Consider the following 11165-nt stretch of genomic DNA (forward strand, 5'->3'; position numbering starts at 1 on the left):
AGTTTTACATAAACATAAAGTATTAAAAATTAAGTTTAGAACAAATGAAATAAGATTCATATAGTTCTAAAAATCAGTAAGTTTAGTTCTTTATTCTACCATGTTTATCTAGTAGATGAGTAGCTTTCATGTTTACCTATTAGATGAGCAGCATGATTAACTATTAGAATTACATGAGTAGATTCCTTAGCTTTTCTTTGCTATTAGTTTGACATGAGCAGTTATGTTTATGCTTTATTTCTTTTTAGAGCATATAGTTTCTAGTTCTTTTCGTATACATGCGCATTCGTGATTTTGTGAGTTAGATAGCGCTTACTAAGCAAATTTTGCTTATAGACTACACTTCCTCTTACTGCAGATACATGAAAGGAAAAGATATAAAAGGAAGGCGACAAGGAGGTGTTCGAAGGATGTGTGATGCCAGGACTATGGAAGCCTTGGGACTAGGAAAGAGTTTTATTCTAGTTTCTATTGTCTTTTGTTATGTTAGAAGTATTTGAGATAGTACATGATATTGTGATGTGTTTAGGACATAGTAGATGAATTGTGATATGGTGTGATGAGTTGTGGTATGGTTTTCTTTATTTTGGATTATTATACTACGTGGTTGATTGATATGTGTTCCAGCCGCTTGTGGCTGAGTATATATATTGCATGTATTGTTGAATATGGTCACCGGTACAGGGGAGACTCTATCAAAATTTTTCGGTAGGATTTCCATGTGATTTTTAATCATACCAGTTAAGTAGAGTTAGTAGTTAAGTAACGGTCATCCATAGAGAATAGTAGTAGTAAAAAGGGTGGTCGTTACATTCCCTCTAAGTCTAGTCGAAGGAGGTGTAGCCGACTGACTAGACACAGGTCTGATTTTGGTTTTTCTTACCCGTGACTCTGCAATGGGTACTGAAGTGACCTTACAAATTTTGTGTACAGTTATCTTATGAACCTGAGTACAGTGATCCCGTGAACCTTACAGTGATTCCTTGGGGTCCCTTGATCCTTTAAATAGGCTGCAATCCTCTCTTCGTTCATCACCTACCTCAGTTCTTTTCCTTCCTTGCTAACTTTTCCCACTAAGAGTATGGCCTTGGATCCCCCTCTTTGGGGGCGACTCTTGTTGGACAAGGTGAGATCTATGCATGAGTTTATTCAAGTTTTTGCTTCGGCTAACTCTAGGGTTCGAGAAAATATCCTGAAAAACGACGTTTCTCGAGATTTAGAATCTCCAACCGAAGGCGCAACTGCTCTGGAGACTCAACGAGCTTCAGAGGAATTCTCCTTACTTACGGAGGACCAACAAAATAGCCCATGGATGTCGCTATAAATGTGCAACCCATGTTGCCCTTGGGCTAGGATTGGTCGCTCTGGAAGCAGAGCTCTAGGGTTCAAACAGGGGAGAGACTCTTTCAGTCACCTTTGTACCACGGCCTGAATGGCTCTGTCCCCTTCCCCTTTCCCTTGAGACCACCCTGCTTCATAGTTTTCTTCGTCCCGGGTAAAATATTGCCACTTTTGTCGCTCGGGCAAGCTTCCTTCATGCCAGGTAAAATATTTCCACTTCTGCTCCATGGCAAGTTTGACTCTAGTGGGACTGAAATTTTCTAAGCATCCCGAGAGCTTATGTTTGTAACTTTTGTTAACTTTTCGAGGTTTAATGTTTTAAGGGGAAATGTAATGTTATGTATCTGATCAAATTCTAAATGTAAAAATAATCTTTTGTATTGAATCGAGTGACTCTATTGAATCCCATTAATTTCTAAGAATAGATGTGATGTTGTGCCCCCCAATATTGTAAGTAAAATTATTTCGCTCAATGCTAGTTTATGCTAAATAACATTAATTTGGACCAGGCTTTATGTCTAAATAACTCTCATTATTTTTCGTCCTTAACCTGGATTTAGTCAAACTCAATCCCTCTTCCTTTATTACGCCTAGTAAACCATGTCTTCTCTTCAGAATCTCCTTGTTTGTGATTGGTCTTTCACTTGTAAGAGAATGTAGGAGACGTATGATGAGGTGTTACCAATCCCAGCATGATTCGATTTGTCACGTCTAACATAAATGCTCCTTTATGATTATGTAACACATATGTTCTCTCTCTGCCACGTCACATGCACGTTTGCTCTCTTTCTATAATCCTCAACGTCTATTGAGAAAAAGGTGTTCTGATCTAACGACGGTTGTGTATCTTCTAAACCCTAAACCCTTCGTCTTCTTATCAACTTTGTCCCTTCCTTTCTTGCTTTAGCGTTCTTTTCTCGCTGCAGTCTTTGATCAAACCTCACGCTCACCGCTTTCCGGTGATCTTCTTTCTTGCTTCACGTAAGTAACCTGCTGTTTCCCCAACCTTTACTTCTATCTATGGCTGAGGAAACGATTGCCCCTTGGTATATCCAAATGTCTTCCTCTTTTGATAAAAATGTTAGGCTCGCCATCCGCCGTCAATATGAAATCCCCAAGAAATATAGTATCTTAATCCCGAAACCAGATGATCGTCCTCATCATCCCCCCGCTAATTGCGTGACTTTTTTCAAGGACCAATTGATAGGGGGGTTAAGGTTTCCCATTCCTCCTTTCCTAATCGAAGTGAGTCAGTATTTTGATATTCCTTTGCAGCAATTTTCCCCTAACGCCTTTCGTTATCTGTGTGGAACCTACATGCTATTTCGTTTATTAGATATCCCTCCTACTCCTCAAAATTTCTTCATATTTTCTTACCTCAAGTGTTCAAAACCTGGTGTTTTCCTGTTCCAATCCCGGACAAAGATGGTCCTTTTTGAGGATATGCCCTCGTCTCTTAAAGCTTGGAAATATCGTTTCTTCTTCATAAAGTTTCCAGGACCTATTCCTTGGTCTTATGCCTGGAAATCCTCCTTACCTCCCTTGCCTAATGTCAGGGAGTTTCATCTTCATCCCTCCTTTCCTATTTACTGTGAAAAATTGTTATGTCGTCGGTTTTCTATCCTTAAGTGGCTGAGGGTCGATCTTCTATACTTATTTGGTCTAAGCCCCGTCAAACCTGCTACACAAGGCTCTTTAGGTAAAATTCTGCTTCTTCCTTATTGATTTTTATTAACTAAATCATTTTTCTTTCTTTGTAGTGGACAATTTTTATTCCGCTTTAATCGATGAAGAACTGCGTCTGGAAGAGGATGCAATTCGCAAAAGAGCAAGAGCTTCTTGCTGCCGTTACTCCGTCGCCTCTAGTTGAAGAGTCGACTCCTCTGGTTGAATTTTCCAGCTTTCAGGTGGTTCCTGAGGCTCCCGAAGGTCTTCCCGTAGAAATCCCTGTTGTTTCTTTGCCCGCTATTGCTTTACCAGTGGTTGCTGCTACCTCATCAGCTGCCCCCCTTCCTATCATTGAACTCACGTCTCCTGGGAGCTCTGGTAAATCGATAGCTGAAGTTGCTGCCAGCAAACGCCCGGGGCGCAAACTTACTAGGGCTCCTCCTCCCAAAAGGAGACTTATCCTTCCCGCCGATGAACTTGTCTCAGAAGGTTTTGTTCCTTCCGACGAACCTACTCTGGCTAAGCTCTATCCTTCTCTCACCTTCTCTGCCTCACCCTCTTCCAGCACTAGTGCCCCTGGTGATGTTTCTTTCACCTTTCCATTGTCAATTCCCGAACTCGGATCCTTACCTTCCTCACTCTCTTCTTATTTAGTTTTTGCTCCTCCTTCTATTCCTACTTCCTCTTTCTCCGCAGGTTCTTCCACCATTCCCGTCCTCCCCATATTGCTAGGAGGTTCCTTTGCTAATGCTTGGGAGAAAGTTCATCCTATTTTTGAAGAACTTACCACTCCCGAAACAATTGATCGTTTTTCCCATAGTGAGAATCAGGTATGTTTATTAACGTCTACTTTTTATTCATCAGTGATTATGTCATAATCCTTTATTATATTTCTAACGATGGATAGAAAATATGGGCTTGTCTCGGCTAATACACAATTTATACAACGAGAACAAGAAGCTGAGATCCGAGAACGACAAGCTGAAACAGCAAGTTACTGAGTTATCTTCTACCACATTTTCCGCTGCCTCCAAGAAACAACTTGAAGTCCAAATTGAAAGTCTCCAGACACTGTTCAAATCAGCTACGGATCTTAACAAAAAATTAACTTCCAATTTGGAGAAACGGACAGCTGAACTTGGCAAGTTAAAGGCTGATTATGAATCGGCATTGGCTGAAAAACTTATGGCCTTGCAGCTGAAGGATGACGAAATAACTTCCTTGAATACTTCCCTGAATTCAACTAAAACCGAGGTCTCCACCAAAGAAGCCGAACTGAAGACTTCCCAAATGGCTTTGGTCGTCTACAAGGCTAACAAAGACACTCACTACAAGGAAAGGGCCACCCTCATGATTAACTCCACTGAGTTCAATAGGCCAATTGTGAAGTCGATCTTACCGACCTTCAATGCTGGAGCTGAAGGGGCGGTGCGACAATTGCGAGAGGAAAACTTTTTGTCTCGCGATCCTCCTCCCAACTTCCTGAACCGTCGCAAACTTCTCGAGAACAAGCCTCCTGATCTGTTTCCCCAACTGACCATAGAATGATTTTCTTCCTTGAATCCAAATCCTTGTAAGGTGGGTTAGGATTTTGTGATGACAATCTAGTAAATTTATGTAAAGTTGATCCTCCCTCTTCATTGTTAAACCTGTTCTTCCTCATGACGATTGTTTGTTTTGTTTAAATATGTTGAATGTCACCTGGCTGGCCACCATAAAACTTCACTCAACATATTATAATGTCCTTTATTTCGACTGTTCTATCGTGACCGGCCGATGTATATCAACGCTGACAAATATCGTCCAATATTTTATAGCTAATTGTGTCTCGTTCGATTTAGTACAGTCCTATTGTAATATTCTCAATATTGGTCGATTTGTTATACTCGATTAATTTATACTTGTATTTATGCATATCATCTTATGTATTATACTTAACCAAATTTCATATGGTTTTATCATGGTGGATGTCACCTGACTTACCATTATAAACCTCTGATCGACATATTAGAATAGTATTTATCTCGGCTGGTCTACTATGACCGACCGATTCATACTCATATCTATGAATCCCGTCCGGTGTTTCTAATCAAGTCCTGTTTGCTGTGGTAATTTTGACATCCATTAGTTTACTATACCTGGTCAATATATCCTTATGCGGGAATATATCGACTAATGCCTCATACTCAACTTTCGCCCGGCCTATTATGCTCATTTGGGTTTGTTGTTTTATTAAACAAATAATCTTAACTTATAGTACCTAACCGATTTTCCCTGTATTTGTTTGATTCTCTTAAGAATCAAGCTCAGATCAAGAGAAACTTGGTCATGTTTTCTGAGGAAGATGGCCCAACTTAACATCTTTGTCTTGGGATTCATCCTTCTTTTTGAATTCGATTTTATCCTACTTATGACGATTGGGATTCTGAGTATTTTTCCTTTTTCTACTCCCGCTATTGTCTTTAGTTGGGGGTTTTGGCATAGGCTCGAAAGGAAAAACAAGGGTTTAAGAAGTTCTCCTCCACCTCCCGACTCTCTTCTTGCCTTCCCGATTCATCTTCTCTCTTTGTTCCACCATGGCTACTTCCTCCCTGTGTGGTTTCTTTCGTGTGCTTTTGACCTCATAGAGACAGAGGAAGTGGATTTAAAGGCGAGCTATGATTTTCCTTCCTATATAGTTCGTCCTACTCCTCAGGATGGCCCTCATCTCCCTCCTCTTGGGTGCATATCTATTTTTCGGGATCAAGTCCTACAAGGTTTTCGATTCCCTCTTCATCCCTTTTTTACTGATGTTAGTGTATACTTCAATATTCCCTTAACCAGCTTGTCCCTCGGTCTTTTTCTATCCTTATGGGTTTTGTTGGGGTGTCGAAACTGCTAGATTTTCCTTTATCCCTCGTCTTTTCACCACTTCTTCGTTCCTCGTCAAGTAGATATTGGTGTTTTCAAGTTTCAATCTCGTCCTAAGGCGATTTTGTTCAACCGAATTCCCCCTCTAGGGGAATGACATCACAAATTTTTCCATATGTGTATCCCTTCTCCTCCTCCTTTTCCTATCCAATGGATATACGATTTACCTCCAGTTCTTAGTACCAATAATCTCCTCGGTGATCCCTCTGTTGCCTTTGCTTTATCTAAACTGAGGGGAGCAAAATTCAGCTTGTCGCATTTAATTGTAGAGGGTTTGATGTTTCCTTTTGGGATAAGCAACATTGACACTCCCTTGGATGGCTCCTTCGGTACGTATAAACATTTCGCCCTACGTTTACTGATTAGTATATCTCCTTTATAATAGTGCTTAATTCCTGTGTTTTAGCTGATACTCTTCTTCCGGCTTTCATGTACAAGAACACTACTATGACTAAGTCCTTTGTGAAAAATCTCGGAGAAGAATGGCTGTGAACTCGCCGAGCTAATCCCAATTCCTCTACCCTGGGTCTACTATCTGAAGAGGAGCAAAAAGCAGAAGCTGTCACAGCTATGGAAGAGGATAAAGAACAACCCTTCATTACCTTGGTCAAGAAACCAAGGCTTACTGAGGATGTTCCTTTCAGTGATCTTTTTGGTACTTTTGTGCAAGCTCCTCTTGTTCCGGCGCCTATTTCTCTTGAGAGAGGTAAGGCACCAATGTCTCCTACCCATATTATCTCCAATCCTACTCTTAGGATGATGAGACTTGCTCTGCTCATCCCCTCTTCTTCTGCTATTGTTTCAGCTCCTTCTGCTTCTACTTCTGAGATGGTCGTTATCCCTTCTATGTCTTCTCAACCTCTTGCATTGGCCTTGCCTCCTTTGGCTTCTGGGCCGCGAGCAAAACGAACACCTTGCCGGAGATCTTCTCCCGGTGTTGGGCCCTCAGCGATTTGTGTTTCAACGATTGAGTCAGCACCCCTTGCATTGCCACCTTCCATCCCCTCTAGTTCTTCTTCTGCCGCCCTTGTTTCTAGCACTTCTTTCCCTCCTATTGCGTCTTCTTTCTCCTCACCTTCTTCTTCTTCAGTTCCCTCACCTTTATTCAGACAAGCCTTAGGTCTATCTTCCCAAATGGGGCAGACCTCTGATCCCCCTAGTTATGGTTCTCTCCAGTTACAAGGTTTGTTAGCTGAATTTTGGCTACACATCCAAGAGCAATTAAGGGGCATCAATATAACAGATCGGGCTGACAATCACAGTCGTCAAGCTATTGCCGTACGTATTCTTAGTTATAGGTTACTATCTACCTGTCATTTTTCCTAATCCTCATTATTGTTCTGTTTAGTTTCTTGCTTCAAGTATCCACATAGACCAGCTACTTATGGCTCGGGGCCGGGAGAGCAATAAGCTAAAAGCTCAAATAGAGACATTGAAAGCTATTCTACCTCCTTCTCTGATGACTGACTCGGTTGCAAGAGAAAGTGGCTTGCAAGATCGCCAAGTGAGGGTATTGAGGCAGGAATTACAGGAATCACAACAATTATTGGAAGACAAAGAGCTCGAAAGGAGAACTTTGGAGCTACAGGTGGACTGACTACATTCTGGTCTTCGACTGGAAATTGCTTTAAAGGAAAAAACTCTCTCAGATGCTTCTCATAAAAGCTTTGTTTTAGAGAAAGTAGAGAGGCTTCATAATGTCTGTCTTTCTGAACAAGCTCAAGACCTAGCCTCTCACGATTTTGCTATCCTACAGGAACAAGAGCAAAGAAAGGCTCAAGATGCCGAGCTATCACTGCTCCAAAAGGAACTGGAACAACTCAAATTGGAGAAGGATGATTTAAAAGATCAAAACACTAAACTACAAGTTGATTTTCAGAGTTATAAGGAGCAGGAGAAGAACTGATGGGAAGAGTGGCGCCTAGCTTATCTAAAGTCTCCGACATTTGTTAAAGAATATGTTCGTTGAATGGTAGGAGCTTTAAATCATTTTGTGTCGGAAATTCTTCAACAACTGAGAGAGGGTGGTTATCTACCTAGGGAACCTCCTTCTTCATTCATAAGCCGTCGCAGACTTAACAAAGAACTACCCGAAGATTTAACGAGCCATTTTAAGTAAGCATGACTATGTATTCAAAAAGATTGGCAATGAAAGAACTTGCAATGAAAAGATTTGTAATGAAAAGAATTGTAACTGAAAACTTTATAATTAAGTGATTGCAATATAGGGGAAAGTTTTGATACTTACCTGTTTCCTTTTCCAGCTTGTGTTAGCTTGAGATTGCTCCCTTTGAAATGCATCCGGGTATTGAATATAAGTGCTATTTTATTCAAGAATCCCTTGCTTAATTTTTGAAGTTAAATCTTGTTTTAATAAACTCCTTTGCCGATAACATCTTCCCTGACCATATAACTTTGATCAGTAAAATTTTCCATGATCTCCCTGCGTTTCACTCAGGTAGGCATGTGCCAAGTATGCTTCATACTTCAAAAGAACGAATAATCCCGAGAGATTTCATATAAGGAACTTTATAGGACTCCTGAGCTCTGAGCTGGGTATAATATTCCGGGTGATTTTAAATAAAGAGCTCCATGTAAATGGGCCTCCAGATAGAAAATGTAACGTATATATATATGTATAGAATCCCCCTCGAACCTTGGCTTTTGATTCAGTGTAGAATGTCAAATGATTTTTGTGAAGAAATCTGTATAACTTTGTATTTACCTTGACAATATAAGCCTGATCAATTATGTTTTGTGATAGTTTAAAGTCTCCAGTTCCTCCGATGAAGACCCGTCCGAGTTACTTCATGAGATTTCCTGATCGACTATGTTCTGTGATAGTTTAAAGTCTCCGATTCCTCCCATGAAGACCCGTCCGAGTTACTTCATGAGATTGCCCGATCGACTATGTTCTGTGATAGTTTAAAGTCTCCGGTTCCTCCCATGAAAATCCGTCCAAGTTACTTCATGAGATTTCCTGATCGACTATGTTCTGTGATAGTTTAAAGTCTCCGGTTCCTCCCATGAAGACCCGTCCGAGTTACTTCATGAGATTTCCCGATCGACTATGTTCTGTGATAGTTTAAAGTCTCCGACTCCTCCCATGAAGACCCGTCCGAGTTACTTCATGAGATTTCCCGATTGACTATGTTCTGTGATAGTTTAAAGTCTCCGGTTCCTCCCATGAAGACCCGTCCGAGTTATTTCATGAGATTTCCCGATCGACTATACTCTGTGATAGTTTAAAGTCTCTGATTCCTCCCATGAAGACCTGTCCGAGTTACTTCATGAGATTTCCTGATCGACTATGCTTTTATGATAGTTTAAAGTCTCCGAGTTTTCCCATGAAGACCCATCCGAGTTACTTCATGAGATTTCCCGATCGACTACGCTTTTGTTATAGTTTCAAGTATCCGGTTCCTCCCATGAATACCCGTCCAAGTTACTTCATGAGATTTCCCGATCGACTATGCTCTGTGATAGTTTAAAGTCTCCGGTTCCTCCCATGAAGACCCGTCTGAGTTACTTCATGAGATTTCCCGATCGACTATCTTCTGTGATAGTTTAAAGTCTCCGGTTCCTCCCATGAAGACCCGTCCGAGTTACTTCATGAGATTTCCGGATTGATTATGTTCTGTGATAGTTTAAAGTCTCCGGGTCCTCCCATGAAGAACCATCCGAGTTACTTCATGAGATTTCCCGATCTACTATGCTCTGTGATAGTTTAAAGTCTCTGGTTCCTCCCATGAAGACCCGTCCGAGTTACTTCATGTGATTTCCCGATCGACTATGTTCTTGTAATAGTTTAAAGTCTTCGGTTCCTCACATGAAGACCCGTCCGAGTTACTTCATGTGATTTCCCGATCGACTATGCACTATGATTGTTTAATGTCTCCGGTTCCTTCCATGAAGACCCGTCCGAGTTACTTCATGAGATTTCCCGATCGACTATGTTCTAAGGCAAAATTATAATGCTTGCACTGACCTTGAAATGTTTCTAAGGCTTCTGAGTTTTTTTTAAGGAAGTTGGGTAGATCCTTAGGGTTCCCAACTGCTGATCATTCAAATAGATTATAGAAGTTCGGCCAATGATTGTCAAACTGTTTGAACCGCATTTATTTCTTGGGTGATGTGTGTCTTGCATTGTATCTATTGAAAGAAATAGAGTACATACTATAAGCATGCCTGTCTTCAATTAGCCAAGAATCTTGCTTCAACTAATTCATATTTGTTCTTTTAGATATACTCTTGAATAATATAATCTAGTTAGGTTCGGTAAGGCTGTAAGTGATTTGCACTCCAGGGACGCTCAAGAATTCTTTCTTCAATATCCTGAAGATAATATGAACCCGATGCGAGCTTCTCTATTACTTTGTAAGGTCCTCCCCATTGTGATGCTAACTTGCTGACATCTCCAACAGGTTTAATACGCTTCCATACCAGATCTCCCACTTGGAAAAATCTTGGGATAACTATTTTGTTATAATTTTACCTCATTCGTTGTCGATATGAGATGAGTCGAGCTGTAGCCTTGTCTCTAATTTCTTCTATCAAGTCTAACTCCATGAGTCGTCGACCAGCATTATCTTCGTCATATAGTTATTTTCTATCAGATTCTACTCCCACTTCTATGGGAATTATTGCTTCTCCTCCATAAACTAATTGAAAGGGAGTAATTCCTGTAGCTTCTCGAGGTGTAGTATGATATGCCCAAAGAACGCTTGGTAATTCATCTACCCAGCTACCTCCGACATGATCCAGTTTGGTTTTTAAACCCCTTATAATTTCTCTATTAGTTACTTCCACTTGACCATTACTCTGCGGATAAGCTACAGAGGTGAAGGTCTGAATAATACCATAACTGTTGCACCAGTCTATGATTCTATCTCCTTGGAATTGCCTTCCATTATCAGAAACTAACTTATGAGGAATACCAAATCTGCATCTGATATTTTTTCCATAGGAATTTAATAACTGCATCTTCGGTAATCCGAGCAAGTGGTTCCGCTTCTACCCATTTAAAGAAATAGTCTACTGCTACTAATAGAAACCTTCTTTGTGCGGTTGCCATAGGAAATGAGCCTACTATATCCATGCCCCACAGATCAAAGGGACAAGAGACTATAGACGTCCTCAATAATTGCGTAGAATGATGCGGAATATTTTGATGTTTCTTACAAGAAATACAGGTTCTTACCAATGTATTAGTGTCTTCGTGTAGAGTAGGCCAGAAATATACTGCT

The sequence above is a fragment of the Zingiber officinale genome, chromosome 9B (genome assembly GCF_018446385.1).
Source record: "Zingiber officinale cultivar Zhangliang chromosome 9B, Zo_v1.1, whole genome shotgun sequence".
Classification (NCBI taxonomy): domain Eukaryota; kingdom Viridiplantae; phylum Streptophyta; class Magnoliopsida; order Zingiberales; family Zingiberaceae; genus Zingiber; species Zingiber officinale.